A 12,196-nucleotide genomic window follows, 5' to 3' on the forward strand; every position below is an offset into this window, starting at 1 on the left:
GCATATTTCCCTCCCAGTTTTGCAAAGTAAATGACCAGTTTCAAAGTCCAGGATGAAGAGTTCCAGCTTGTTTTCAAATGCAAACATTGCTTGTTGAAGTGATAAGACTGTATTTCCAATGCCTTACATTTTCACATTGAGCTGGTTCAGATGTTCAGTCACATACATGAGATAGTAGAACTTCAGGAGCCACTCAGTGTTAGCTAACTGAGGATGCTCGATGTTTTTCATTTCAAGAAAAGTCCGAATTTTGCTCAGACAGCTGCGAAACAGCTGAGCACCTTTCCTCTTGACAACCAACACACACTGCTGTACAGAAGCAGACCAGGACAATTATTCCCAACTTCATCCAGCAGTGTTTTAAACTGGCGATCATTTAAAGCTCCAGCAACAATAAAGTTGACCACTCGAATTACCAGCGACATCATCTCACCGAGCTGCTCACCACACATCTGAGCACAAAGCGCCTCCTGATGTAGGATGCAGTGAAAACTTAGGATGGGTCTCTTTTCATGTTCACAAAGAAGCTCTACGAATCCTGTTTTTTCCCACCATGAACGGAGCACCAGCAGTACACACTGAAATAAGTTTATTCATCAGATTTTTTTTCTTTAGCAAACTCAGTGAAAGACTTGCATAAATCCTCCTCTCTTGTTGTCTCTTTCAAAGGCAAAACAGCAAGACCTTCCTCACATAGTGTGTCACCAACAGCATACCTTGCAATCACGCTGAACTGGGATAAATGGCTTATGTCTGTTGACTCATCCAAAGCGAGAAAAAGAATGGTGCTGCATTTTTGTTCTTCACTTGCGTTGCCTCAATTTGATTTGTCATCATGATGGTACGATCGTGAACAGTTCTTGCCGACAGAGGCATATCTTTTATTCATTTGATTATCTTGTCTTTATCCATAAAGTCATCAAAAAGTTCACTGGCAACATCAAGCATGAACGTTTTGGCATACTCCCCATCTGTGAATGGCTTTCTGTTTCTCACAACTGCTAAAGCACCAGCAAAGCTAGCCGAATTCCTGTCACCTTATTGGGTCCAAACACAGAGTTGCTGCTGACTAGCTTGCACTCTGCACAGTAGCTCTTGACATGATTCTTCCTGCTGTACCCCGCTGGATATTTCAATGCAAATGTAGTATGGTGTCTGTCAAAGTGCCACTTTATATTTGACTGTTCCATTGATGCAATTTTATCATTGCATATTAGACACACTGCAGAACTTGCTCTCTCCACAAAGGCAAATTTCTCTGTCCATTCCTGCTGAAAAGTACGATACTCCTCATCCTTTTTGCTTTTAGCCATCTTCTTCGTTAAAAGGGTTTCTGCAGGCCCTGACCGGTTGGCTCAGCGGTAGAGCGTCGGCCTAGCGTGCGGAGGACCCGGGTTCGATTCCCGGCCAGGGCACACAGGAGAAGCGCCCATTTGCTTCTCCACCCCTCCGCCGCGCTTTCCTCTCTGTCTCTCTCGTCCCCTCCCGCAGCCAAGGCTCCATTGGAGCAGAGATGGCCCGGGCGCTGGGCATGGCTCTGTGGCCTCTGCCTCAGGCGCTAGAGTGGCTCTGGTCGCAACATGGCGACGCCCAGGATGGGCAGAGCATCGCCCCCTGGTGGGCAGAGCGTCGCCCCTGGTGGGCGTGCCGGGTGGATCCTGGTGCGTGCCGGGTGGATCCCGGTCGGGCCCATGCGGGAGTCTGTCTGACTGTCTCTCCCTGTTTCCAGCTTCAGAAAAATGAAAAAAAAAAAAAAAAAAAAAAAAAAAAAAAAAAAAAAAAAAAAGGGTTTCTGCAATTAGCTAGCTGACTACTTGATTAAAACAAGGGAAGTTTACTTCCTGACCTCACAACAACCTGTGTATATTATGCATTATCCAACAAAAATTTGGTATTGTCCCAGAGGACAGCTGTGATTGGCTCCAGCCACCCACAACCATGAACATGAGCGGTAGGAAATGAATGGATTATAATACATGAGAAGGTTTTATATTTTTAACGTTATTATTTTTTTTATTAAAGATTTTTCTGTGAGCCAGATGCAGCCATCAAAAGAGCCACATCTTGCCTAACCAGGCGGTGGTGCAGTGAATAGAGCGTCAGACTGCGATGCGGAAGACCCAGGTTCGAGACCCCGAGGTTGCCAGTTTGAGTGCGGGCTCATCTGGCTTGAGCAAAAAGCTTGCCAGCTTGGACCCAAGGTCGCTGGCTCAAGCAAGGGGTTATTCGGTCTGCTGAAGGCCTACGGTCAAGGCACATATGAGAGAGCAATCAATGAACAACTAAGATGTCGCAATGCGCAACGAGAAACTAATGATTGATGCTTCACATCTCTCCGTTCCTGTCTGTCTGTCCCTGTCTATCCCTCACTCTGACTCTCTCTCTGTCTCTGTTAAAAAATATAATAATAAAATAAAATAAAATAAAAAAAAGAGCCACACCTGGCTTGTGAGCCATAGGTTCCCAACCCCTGAACTAAGGTGTCGCAATAAAAAAACTAATGATTGGTGTTTATCATCTCTCTCTGTTCCTGTCTGTCTGTCCCTTTCTATCCCTCTCTCTGACTCTTTGTCGCTGGATAAAAAAAAAAATGAAAAAAGAAAACCTCATCTGAGCCCTGGTTTGGTAGCTCAGTTGGTTAAGAGTGTCTTCCCCATATGCTAAGGCTGCAGGTTCCATCACCGGTCAGGGCACATGTGAGGAGCAACCAATGAATGCATCAATAAGTGAATCATCAAATTACCTAATATTTCCTGCTCTCTCTCTAAGAATATCAATCAGTGCAATTTAGAAAATTATTTAAAACAAAACCAAAAAAAAAAAAAATACAAAGAGATACAGAAAAAAAGAATATAAGCCACTACAATTCACTTAGATTACTGTTTTTAAAAAGATGAAAAATTATATTAAGCCTGACCAGGCTGTGGCACAGTGAATAGAGCGTCGGACTGGTATGTGGAGGACCCAGGTTCAAGATCCCAAAGTTGCCAGCTCGAACGCGGGCTCATCTGGTTTGAGTAAGGCTCACCAGCTTGAGCCCAAAGTTGCTGGCTGGAGCAAGGGGTTACTTGGTCTGCTGAAGGCCTGTGGTCAAGGCACATATGAGAAATCAATGAATGAACAACTAAGAAACCGCAACAAAGAATTAATGTTTCTCACCTCTCTCCCTTCCTATCTGTCTGTCCCTATCTGTCCCTCTCTCTGACTTTCCCTGTCTCTGCCTCAAAAAATAAAATAAGGCCCTGGCTGGTTGGCTCAGCAGTAGAGCATCGGCCTGGCGTGCGGGGGACCCAGGTTCGATTCCCGGCCAGGGCACATAGGAGAAACGCCCATTTGCTTCTCCACCCCCCACCCCCTCCTTCCTCTCTGTTTCTCTCTTCCCCTCCCGCAGCCGAGGCTCCATTGGAGCAAAGATGGCCCGGACGCTGGGAATGGCTCCTTGGCCTCTGCCCCAGGTGCTAGAGTGGCTCTGGTCGCGGCAAAGCGACACCCTGAGGGGCAGAGCATCGCCCCCTGGTGGGCAGAGCGTAGCCCCTGGTGGGCGTGCCGGGTGGATCCCGGTCGGGCGCATGTGGGAGTCTGTCAGACTGTCTCTCCCCGTTTCCAGCTTCAGAAAAGAAAAAAAAATAAAAATAAAATAAAATAAAAATAAATTATATTAAGTATAAACAAAATAAGCATTCCTGTTAGTTATATTAAACACAAACTTTACAAAACTGTCACATTCAAATAAAATTTAAAATCAAATAACATTCTATTATAGGTGACATGTAAATAACATAATGATATGGAAAGTTTGAAATAAAAGGTTAGAAAATGATACATCATGGCTGACCAGGCGATGGCGCAGTGGACAGAGCGTTGCCTGTGATGCTGAGGACTGAGGTACAAAACTCCAAGGTTGTCATCTTGCATGTAGACTGATCAACCTTGATAATGTGCTCAATAAGCGAAAGCATGGACTCACCAACTTGAGCATGGGCTCGCAGACATGACCTTATTATGGTCACTGGCTTGAAGCCCAAGTTTACCAGCCTGATCACGGAGTCACTGGCTCTGCTGTGGAACCCTCGCGTTTAAAGCATGTATGAGATAGCAATCAATGAACAATTAAGATGCAGAAACTATAAGTTGATGTTTCTCATCTCTCTTCCTTCTAGTTGGTCTGTCTCTGTCTCTCTCTCTGAAAGAAAGAAAGAAAGAAAGAAAGAAAGAAAGAAAGAAAGAAAGAAAGAAAGAAAGAGCCTGACCTGTGGTGGCGCAGTGGATCAGGCGTCGACCTGGAAATGCTGAGGTCGCCGGTTCAAAACCCTGGGCTTGCCTGGTCAAGGCACATATGAGACTGGATGCTTCCAGCTCCTCCCCCCTTCTCTCTCTCTCTCTCTCTCTCTCTCTCTCCTCTAACATAAATAAATAAATAAAAATTAAAAAATATGTTAAAAAAAAGAAATTGAATAGAAAAGAAATAATTTAAAAAAAGAAAGAAAGAAAGAAAGAAAAGGAAAGAGATACACCATGAAAGGCTCACCACAAATAAACTGCTGTAACCATACTCTTATAGAAAAAGAACAAGAATACCCTAAAGTTACTGCTGAGAAAGAAAAACAATGCTCAGTATTAGTTTCAATTGACCACCTTGTAAAAGCCCGAAATTCCTTTCCTGCCTGACCCTTTGGGCGCAATGGATCAGGTGTTGACCCAGAATGAAGAAGTTACTGGCTTGAAACCATGGGCTTGCCAGGTCAAGGCACAAGTGAGAAGCAACTACTATAAATTCATGCTTCCCTCTCTCTTCACCACCTCCACCTTATCTCTCTCTCTCCTCTCTTAAAAATTAATCCATAAAATCTTGAAAGAAAAATATTATTAAAAGCCTGCCACTCCCTATGCACCTAACATAGCCTTGAAATGTGTAGTGAAACTGGACCATAAAACAAGAAGAAATAAACAAATCCAGACTAATCATATACCATTGAGACATACCTCCACCAGTAACTGACAAATATACAGGCTATCAAGAAATGATACAGCCCTGGCCGGTTGGCTCAGCGGTAGAGCAGCGGCCTAGCGTGTGGAGGACCCGGGTTCGATTCCCGGCCAGGGAACACAGGAGAAGCGCCCATTTGCTTCTCCACCCCTCCACCGCACCTTCCTCTCTGTCTCTCTCTTCCCCTCCCGCAGCCAAGGCTCCATTGGAGCAAAGATGGCCCGGGCGCTGGGGATGGCTCTGTGGCCGCTGCCTCAGGCGCTAGAGTGGCTCTGGTCGCAACATGGTGACGCCCAGGATGGGCAGAGCATCGCCCCCTGGTGGGCAGAGCTTCGCCCCTGGTGGGCGTGCCGGGTGGATCCCGGTCGGGCGCATGCGGGAGTCTGTCTGACTGTCTCTCCCTGTTTCCAGCTTCAGAAAAATGCAAAAAAAAAAAAAAAAAAAAAAAAGAAATGATACAGCCTGACCTGTGGTGGCGCAATGGGATAAAGCATCAACCTGGAATGCTGAGGTTGCCGGTTTGAAACCCTGGGCTTGCCTGGTCAAGGCACATATGGGAGTTGATGCTTCCTGCTCCTCCTCCTCTCTCTCTCTCTCTCTTTCTCTCTCTATCTATCTCTCTCCTCTCTAAAAATGGAATAAAGTCTCTAAAAAAAAAAGAAATGTGTTCTTACAAGAATATTAAAAAACAAAAAAAAGAAATGATACAGAATTTATGAACTACCATTTTGAAGACCAACAGAAATATTTTATAATGAGCGAAAAATGCTGATCCTTGGCCAGGTCACTCAAGTTAGCTGGTTAGTACCAGTCAGAAATGTATCCAATGATGCAGATTTCATCCCCAGTCAAGGCACATAAAAGAATTTACTGATGAATGCGTTAATAATTTGAACAAGAAATATTTCTTGCTGTCTCTTGCTCCCATTCACTTTCTCTAAAATCAATCAATCATGCTCCCATTCTCTTTCTCTAAAATCAATCAATCAAAATTTGTTTTAGAGACAGAGAGAGGGACAGACAGGGACAGAAATACAGAGAGAGAGATGAAAAGCATCCACTTTTCAATGAGGCTCCTTAGCTGGTCTGTTATTTCTTTGTCATATCTGTCTTTACCACGGGGGCTACAGCAGACCGAGTCACCCCTTGTTCAAGCCAGCAACCTCGGGCTCAAGTAGGTGACCTCCAGGTTTTGAACATGGGTCCTCCACGTCCCAGTCCACTGCTCTATCCACTGCGCCACTGCCTGGTCAGGCAATCTCAACTTAAAAAAAAAAAGTCTTATATTAAAATAAAATTTGACTGACCAGGCAGTGGCACAGTGGGTAGAGCATTGGACTGGGATGCGGAAGACCCAGGTTCAAGACCCCGAGGTCGCCAGCTTGAGCGCAGGCTCATCTGGTTTGAGCAAAGCTCACCAGCTTAGACTCAAGGTCGCTGGCTCAAGCAAGGGGTTACTCAGTCTGCTGAAGGCCCACAGTCAAAGGCACATATGAGAAAGCAATCAATGAACAACTAAGGTGAAGCAACAAAAAACTGATAATTGATGCTTCTCATCTCTCTCCGTTCCTGTCTGTCCCTATCTGTCCCTCTCTCTGACTCTCTCTGTCTCTGTAACAAAAAAAAAAAAGTTGAGATAAATTTCAACTTAAATACATGGAAAGGTTGACTGTGAACAAGACTCTCAGAAGTTCATGCACTTTAAAATGTCTTGTTTCCCAAATGTATTTATACACCGAATGAAATTCCATTCAAAATCCTAAACTAACAGCTATACACAGCTTTAATAACAAAAAAGAAAGAAAGATATGCTCTATCACAGTGGTAGTCAACCTGGTCCCTAACGCCCACTAATGGGCGTTCCAGCTTTCATGGTGGGCAGTAGCGGAGCAACCCAAGTATAAATAAAAAGATAGATTTAACTATAGTAAGTTGTTTTATAAAGATTTCTTCCAAACTTAGTGAAAATCTGACATAAAGTACTTGGTAAGTAATTATATTATATGCTTTAACTTGCTGTAACTCAGCTTTATAAATTTTATAAAGTAAAGTTACTATCCTACTTTATAAATCACCATTACTATGGAACCGGTGGGCAGTTAGAAAATTTTACTACTAACAGAGATACAAAAGTGGGCGGTAGGTATAAAAAGGTTGACTACCCCTGCTCTATCAGTTATGAGGCTTTAAGTTACTTTAATTCTGACAGTACATTAATAGTACTACAGACAAATAAGCCACAGGAACAAAATACAAAGCCAATGAGCAGACTCCTGCACAGATGGAGATGTGATGGCACAGCAGGCTCTCCATCGAAAAAGGTAAGAATGGTTTTTTAAACCTGACCAGGCAATGGCACGGTGGATAGTGTAGCTTCAACTGAGAGGGGCTGGAGGGAGTGTTAACTACAGGCACTAGGGGCTGCTCCCCCCCCCCCCACATCTGCTGACATGAGGGTTGGTGCATCTAGTGTGCTCAGATTAGCACATCCTGGTCTATGGCCTTAGTAACTTTCTGAAAAACAACAGCAGCATGAGTTACTGAAGAATAATAGGAGGAAGCAGATTTTGTCCTTCAAGAATGTACAAGCTTTTAGCACTAGAAGGTGAGATATGTCTTAACATTCCAGCCTCTTTTTTCTTTTTCTCTTGAGGTGTATGGGGACGTTCATCTCAATCTTTTCTGCTTTCACCTTATCTGGGGTCTTAGAGCAGTCCCTGTTTACCTCTGTTTACTTCCTCAGTCTTTCTTTCGTTTAGTTTCTTCCCCCTGCACAAAACTTCTGCACCTTACAGAAATCTTACTAACAATTCAGAAATAACTAGCTTCTAGAACAACTTAGTTTCTTTCCTTTCCTTCAAAAAGTACCTCTATACCTGTTAGGTTGGGGTCTAGGACCGTTTACCAGAAATCCTCTAATCCTCTACTGGCCAGGTTCAAGTGATTTGGCTCCAGGGCAGTTCCTTAACTCTCCACCTGAGCAAAACTGACTGATATTCCACCTCCCCTCACCACCTACACCTATATCCCCACTGGGGCAATTTCCTCATTAAGTAATCCCCTTCCCCGACCCTGCCCCAAACAAAAGTTTCCACCAAAATTAATCTTGCTAGTCTTGCTCACTAACCCTATAAAAACTTAAATCCCCAGGCACTGAAGGCTGACGCCATTTTGGACTCAGCCCATCTGTTTGCAAATACATCAATAAATTTCTTATAAACCTCATCAGGCCTGACCTGTGGTGGCGCTGTGGATAGGGCATCAACCTGGAATGCTCAGGGCGCTGGTTTGAAGCCCCAGCCTTGCCCAGTCAAGACACATATAAGGAGCAAACTACAAGTTGATGCTTCCCGCTCCTCCCGCAGCCTTTCCTCTCTCACTCTCCCCTATCTCTAAAATAAATAAATATAATCTTTTTAAAATATGCCTGAATAGACGATCAAGCAGTGGATAGGGCATCAGCCTGGGATGCTGAGAACCCAGGTTCCAAACCTTGAGGTCACTGCCTTGAGCATGGGAGCATAGACATGACACCCAGGGTGGACGGGGGGGGGGGGGGGGGGGGGGGGGGGGGGGCCTTCTTCAGCAAACATTAGCAATACAACGGCTCCTTCCAAGCAGAAACGGAATCTGCGATTTACAATCTGCGACCCTGAAGGCAAACACCGCAGCCTTACACTGAGTACACACAGGTGCTGCCCGGGCCAATGCAAAATATAAGCAAGCAAACTTAAAAAACATTTGTAAAGATTATTTGCCCAAAAGCACCCAAACCACAGGCAGTCACCTGCTTCCTCCGAAATATTTTGGAGTTTCTTCCACACGACTCATCCCACCACCATAATTCCAGGGGTCCACACTGCATCACTTCCACCTTGTCATGTGAGAGACAAACCTCTCACCAAAAAAAACATTTCGGAAAATTTGAAAGGACAACAGTACACTAACCTGATTTTCTGCAGCCCACGAGGAATTTAAACCTTACACTTCCACAAACTGATCTGGCGCCTGAAAGCGTCATCCAGATATAACCGTTACGGTGGCCGACGAGGACCTTAAGCCTTAGAAGAAACACAGGTAATTTCCCACACTCCCTTCGAAGGTGATACGTCAGCGCTGGTTTGCTCCACAAAGGCGCATTGGGAGCCGCCATGTTGGAAAACTTAAACCCCTATGTAAAAAAAAGCAGCAAAGTTGTATCCTGTCACTTGGGGTGGCTTGGAAGGTGGGAAGGTCCTCAAACTCTGTTTTCTTGGCACTATTACTCTTCGCGGAAAGCGAGTGTATTCTCAGAGACTGTAGCTTCCAGAGGCAAAATAAGTGAGCTAAGTTTTCTTCGGTGACTCAACAGAAATATCATAGACACAGCAGTTTTTTAAAGTTTGTATTTTTAAAAAGTGAGTTCAGGCCCTGGCCGGTTGGCTCAGTGGTAGAGCATCGGCCTGGCGTGCAGAAGTCCCGGGTTCGACTCCCGGCCAGGACACACAGGAGAAGCGCCCATCTGCTTCTCCACCCCTCCCCCTCTCCTTCCTCTCTGTCTCTCTCTTCCCCTCCCGCACGCACGCAGCCAAGGCTCCATTGGAGCAAAGTTGGCCCGGGCGTTGAGGATGGCTCCGTGGCCTCTGCCTCAGGCGCTAGAATGCCCCTGGTTGCAACAGAGCGACGCCCGGGATGGGCAGCGTATCGCCCCCTGGTGGGCGTGCCTGGTGGATCCCGGTGGCGCATGCAGGAGTCTGTCTGCCTCCCCCTTTCCAACCTCAGAAAAATACAAAAAAAAAAAAAAAAAACATAAATAAGTGGAACAACAAAATGATGTATGTTTCTCTTTTTTTATCTCTTCCTTCCTATTACTATTAATTCAATAGGAAACAATTTTTTTCTCTGAGTGAGAAGTGGGGAGGCAAAGGGACAGACTCCCACATGTGCCTGACCAGGACGTAACTGGCATGCGCACTAGGGGGTAATGCTCTGCCCATCTGGGTAATTGCTTCATTGCAACCGGAGTCATTCTACAACCTAAGGTGGAGGCCATGGAGCCAGGACTTCCACACCCTTGGCTAATGCTCTCAATAAATAAAATTTAGCAATTTTTAAAATCAGCCTGAACAGGCAGTGGCACAGTGGATAGAGAGTTAGACTGGGACATGGACAACCCAGGTTCAAAACCCCAAGGTCGCCAATTTGAGCCCAAGGTCGCTGGCTTGAGCAAGGGGTCACTCACTCTGCTGTAGCCCCCTGGTCAAGGCACATATGAGAAAGCAATCACTGAGAACTAAGGTGCCACAACAAAGAATTGATGCTCCTCATCTCTCTCCCTTCCAGTCTGTCTGTCCCTGGCCCTCTTTCTGTCTCTCTCTGTCTCTGTCACAAAAAATAACTTTTTAAAATCATTTTTTACTGCCTGACCTGTGGTGGCGCAGTGGATAAAGCGTCGACCTGGAAATGCTGAGGTTGCCGGTTCAAAACCATGGGCTTGCCTGGTCAAGGCACATATGGGAGTTGATACTTCCAGCTCCTCCCCCCCCTTCTCTCTCTCTGTCTCTCCTCTCTCTCTCTCTCTCTCTGTCTCTCCCTCTCCTCTCTAAAAATAAATAAATAAATAAAATCATTTTTACTAAAAAAAAAATAAGAAATGTGCGCAGTTAGAGTCATGCTCTCAGAGTTTCTGTGTACCTGTCAGCGCTGCCCGGATGACCTCACAGAACCTCAACCCAGCCGCTCCCAGCTTCGCTGCAGCTCTTAAAGGAGCCAAGCCCAGTAAGGGTGCTGCCCAGGGCCCCACGAGCAAGAGGTCACTGCAGGAGGTGATGAACCCTCATGATGTTTGACGAAAAAGGAATTTTTGCCTTCCCAGAATCAGACCACCTTTTCAAATGGGTGAGCACCATTCATGGAACAGCTGGCACAGTCTATGAAGACTTGAGATGTAAGCTCTTTCTAGCGTTCCCCAGGGGCTACCCATACAGCGCGCCCACAGTGAAGTTTCTCATGCCCTGCTACTACCCCAATGTGGACACCCAGGGTAACTTCTGCCTGGATGTCCTAAAGAACAAGTGGTCTTCCCTGTATGACGTGAGGACCATCCTGCTCTTGATCCAGAGCCTGCTAGGAGAACCCAACACTGACAGCCCACCCAACACACATGCTGCCGAGCTCTGGAAAAGCCCCGCAGCCGTTAAGAAGTACCTGCAAGAGACCTACGCAAAACAGGTCTCCAGCCACGATCCCTGACCCAGGCTGTCCTGTCTCTGTCCTTGAGGTTTTTATTTTTTCCTTAGATGGTCTGTCCTTGCCTTGATTTCTGTACAGGACTCTGTATCTTCAGCTGTGGTGTATACTTGTTTTTGTTTTTTTTTAATTAAGTCTCTGGTTGAGCTTCTGTGGTGACTATATTAAATAAATACATTTTGGGTTTAAGAAAAAAGAAATAAGGAAAGAAAAATTGTTAATTGTTATTTATGGATTTTAGCAAAGAGAGAATTAGAAACAGAGAGAGAAAGACAGGAACGTTGGTCTGTTCTTGTATGTGCCCCGACCAGAGATTGATCCAGCAACCTCTGTGCTTCCAGTTGATCTCTAACTCACCGAGCTAGCCAGGAAGGGCTGGAGGGAAATGTCAACAGACTTAAATAAATAGGAAGCTTGACTGTGAGCAATATTCATAAATGAAAGCATTGTAAAGATGTCATGTCTAGGCCTGACCTGTGGTGGCGCAGTGGATAAAGCGTCAACCTGGAAATGCTGAGGTCGCTGGTTCAAAACCCTGGGCTTGCCTGGTCAAGGCACATATGGGAGTTGATGCTTCCAGCTCCTCCCCCCCTTCTCTCTCTCTGTCTCTCTCTCTCTGTCTGTCTCTCCCTCTCCTCTCTAAAATGAATAAATAAAAATAAAAAAAAAATAAAATAAAAAGATGTCATGTCTACACCCTGGCTGGTGTACCGTGGATCGAGTGATTCCCTGGAGCAGTCCTGTCGCTGGTTCAGTCCTGGAAGTACTAGCTTCATCATTAGGTCACCAGATGAGCCCCAGGACGGACATTTAACACATGAGAAGCAATCACTGGGTGTACAACTAAGTGAAACAAGTTGCTCTCTTCTGCACTGTCTAAATAGATAAATAAATAAATATGTCATGTCTCCCAAATGTAAATATAGACCCAGTGAAATGCCAATAAAAATTCTAAACTGTTACCTATTTTCATTTTTTAAA

The 12,196-nt window shown here is 45.2% G+C and overlaps 1 pseudogene; it reads left to right on the plus strand.

Annotated features, from left to right (window-relative positions):
* The first annotated feature begins 10,677 nt into the window (after nucleotides 1-10,677).
* Nucleotides 10,678-11,218, plus strand: LOC136332010 (ubiquitin-conjugating enzyme E2 C pseudogene; annotated as a pseudogene).
* The last annotated feature ends 978 nt before the right edge of the window (nucleotides 11,219-12,196 follow it).

Source organism: Saccopteryx bilineata, chromosome 3 (assembly GCF_036850765.1).
Source record: "Saccopteryx bilineata isolate mSacBil1 chromosome 3, mSacBil1_pri_phased_curated, whole genome shotgun sequence".
Classification (NCBI taxonomy): Eukaryota; Metazoa; Chordata; class Mammalia; order Chiroptera; family Emballonuridae; genus Saccopteryx; species Saccopteryx bilineata.